This window comes from Lepisma saccharinum, chromosome 15 (genome assembly GCF_977018435.1).
Source record: "Lepisma saccharinum chromosome 15, izLepSacc3.1, whole genome shotgun sequence".
Lineage (NCBI taxonomy): Eukaryota > Metazoa > Arthropoda > Insecta > Zygentoma > Lepismatidae > Lepisma > Lepisma saccharinum.
In genome coordinates, this window is record NC_139243.1 from 11959936 (window position 1) to 11963226 (window position 3291).

The 3291-nt window shown below is 38.8% G+C and overlaps 2 non-coding genes across 2 annotated transcripts; one reads left to right on the top strand and one right to left on the bottom strand.

The window, feature by feature from the left end:
• Positions 1-2401: 2401 nt before the first annotated feature.
• On the bottom strand, positions 2402-2474 carry TRNAA-AGC (transfer RNA alanine (anticodon AGC)). Its single transcript has one exon. It is a non-coding gene; the product is annotated as a tRNA-Ala (tRNA).
• A 513-nt stretch (positions 2475-2987) lies between these two features.
• TRNAG-UCC (transfer RNA glycine (anticodon UCC)) lies at positions 2988-3059 on the top strand. Its single transcript has one exon. It is a non-coding gene; the product is annotated as a tRNA-Gly (tRNA).
• The last annotated feature ends 232 nt before the right edge of the window (positions 3060-3291 follow it).

Genomic DNA, 3291 nt, shown 5'->3' on the forward strand with positions numbered 1-3291 from the left:
TTTCTGCCTGGTCCACTATAGAAATTCTCTCTCTCTCTCTCTCTCTCTCTCTCTCTCTCTCTCTCTCTCTCTCTATCTATCTATCTCTCTCCCTCTCCTTCTGTCTCTCCCTCCCTCCCTCCCTCTCCCCCTCTCTCTCTGTGCCTGTCTGTGTGTGTGTGTGTGTGTGTACGTGTGTGAAAGATGGAAATGGATATTGTCACGATGACAACATCCCTTTTTTTATAGATCCCCCTAAATTGTAGCTTCTCCAGAAAATACCGTCCCCACAATAGCAAAATATGGTAAAGTATATATAGCTTGGAGATATGTCTCTGAGGTTGGCAACACTTAATAACAATTTGTGCGCTACAAGCACGTTGTTGCTATTCATTTCTTTTATAGAAAAGAACAACGACCGAAGTAATAAAGAAACAAATTCGAATATTTTAAAGTTTACATATTTTCAACTTATTCTTTCAGTTCACACATACAGTACAATGGAAAGGGTTTATACTGTTTTAGCTACGCCAAATGTACACGTACGTTCAGAAGACGTGCGTCCAGAAACAAAACAAAGCCTTTCATGGAAATGTTTGCAACCAAAGTTTCCAATGCAAGAACTCACTCACTTACTTCTTCTTCCTCTTTGTGCTCTTAGGCGTCGGGGTCCTTCAGCCACCTTTTAATCATTTTGTTATTTTGAGACTTGAGCCATTCTCTTCCAGCCTCGTAGCTAGATATTTTGGGGCCCTGGACAAGATTGTGGTTTGGAGTCCCCCCCCCCTGCCCCGAACTACCAACCACACGGACATTTATGTGCGCCCGTCGATAGTTACTTCTTATGCCACGGTTTGTAATAGTTACATCCTACAAATTTTTCGTATCAACCTAATAAATCGAAAAGGATTCATGATAGAGAACTTTTCATGATGTGGTCGAACAGGAAACGCCGAGTCGAACTGTGACATTTATTTTCACATGGTGACTGTTAAATTTTAAGCCATTATTCAAACCTAATACTGCATAATGATAAATACCCCGAACTGAACTGGAAATAAGAAGTTTTATAGAATCGTTTCACAGAATATACCACACATATGAGAAATTTACGTGAGCATACTTGAGTATGAGAATCTTTTGAAACAAAACATTTTAACAGTGACCTCCATAGGAAGTATCTAGGAATCACTTCATCACTTGAAAATCTTCAATGGGAACATAAGTCGATTAACATCTTGTATTCCAGTCCCGATTAGCCTCACTGTGCATAAAGTGGACTTAAAACCAACACAACTCAACATCTTGTATGTGAAGGCCCCCGTGGTGAAAGTTTTAATAATGTACACAGTGTACACTTTCTACAGAAAATCCTACATAACCAGTACAATGTCTGTAGTGGCGTAAGAGTCTTTCTTCCCTTATAGCAAGTAAGACGAAAAAGTCAGGACATGGATTAAAATGAATGGACTGTCCCGACTAGACCGGAACGTCTGATAGCCTTGCATCAATAGTTATAGAACTAAAATAGCCCAATATTGCAGACTGCAGGCTTCTAGAGCCTGCCTCTGTCCAGAAACAACCTATTCTTTTGCGCAAGTACAAAATCGAAATTCATGCAAAATTTGAAAATCCATCAACGTAATTGTTGTAGGTTTTTTTACGTTCAAATTAAAAATTTTCATGGCTCGAGGGGGGGCCATGGTCCCCCTCCCCCGCCTTGGGCACGGGACTGATCTCGTATCGGTTTTGTCTATAGTTTTGCAATCACAGATATAGAAGGAATATCCACTTGGTTTTATTATTTCAAAAAGATTATTCATTTTTTGAGATGAAATTGTTTCTTCGTGCGGCATTCTATGCTAATCCAACTTCATATACTGCTCTACCAAGAAGGTACCATATTCCTAAAAAAAAACGCCAAAGGCAGGAAAGGATGGCAAAATGAGGGCCGACTACTATAAAGAAATACATGCTACCCCCCCCTTCCAAAATCCTGGGCACGCCACTGGTCGCACCATTTTGCCTACTCGTCGTTCATATTCATCACCGCGATTTACCAAAATGAATATCAAAGCGACGCTAAATAGCAAAAGTACAAATGAACGTAATAATTTTTAGCATGTTTTAGAATAAACAACAAATCCTCCTCCGCATAAGACAGGTTATTTCAAATAAACTTATTTTATTTTCGTATTTCATTATGTTGTGTGTACTATATACTTAATACATTTCTCCAATAAAAAGACTACGACTCATAAAAAGGTTATTCATAGTTCAAGACTTGGTCCTCATTGTTATAAACTTACATGTGCGTTGATTGTTGTTGGCTGTCATGTTACAAAGAAAAATGGACGTGGCTTACCACGAAGTAAAAGTAAGGTTGTAAAAATGAAGAAAATTGATAAAAATAAAATATTTTTGGAGGCGCCGGGCATTGATCCCGGTACCTCTCGCATGCTAAGCGAGCGCTCTACCATCTGAGCTACGCCCCCAACGATGCTCCTTTACACTCAATCGTATGGCCAATGAACGAGATCGCTGTATTCCGAATTCTTTACGTATACTTCATACTTATAATACAAGTTACTTTTTAGTCTGGTTTCTTTCTATTTTTCTGGCAAATACTACACCAAGAAACGAAACGGAATAAATATTCTGTTAGAGACAAAAAAAGGATTCCCAAAATGTCGGACTGAACTGACCTGAGTTTGCATGGATGCAGTATTGTTATGATTCTGTTTAAGCAGGCTAATTTTCAATGTTCTTACAGTTTAAAGTGCGATTGTCTGAATGTGAAAATATCATCCCAAGCTAACTATTTCTCCCACTAGCTAATTTTCTGCTGTTAATAAAATCTTACATTTTGCCATGAGAAGTGTAGCATGTTAACATGTTTAAAAGGATGTGACAAATTTCACAATGTATAAACGCCTACAAAATCACAGAAAATTTTGAAAAATTTGCCTGCAGGGTATAAATTACATAGGTGTAATAACATTGTTATAGCGATGGTGGTGTAGTGGTGAGCATAGTTGCCTTCCAAGCAGTTGACCCGGGTTCGATTCCCGGCCATCGCACACTTTTTATTTTCTTTCTCAATATTTCCCATAATATTCTATGTGATTGATGCGGGAAAGCCTAATTTCAGGGGCGCGTTCTCCCGAAATGGACAGAGCGAGTCCGGACTCACGCAGTGATGCCAACCCTAGCATAATTGTGCTAAACGTAGTACTATTTGAACTTGGTAAAATATAGCTTCATCTGGAAATATGTGCCCCTGGGAGACAGATAAATTGAATTCAAAGGATT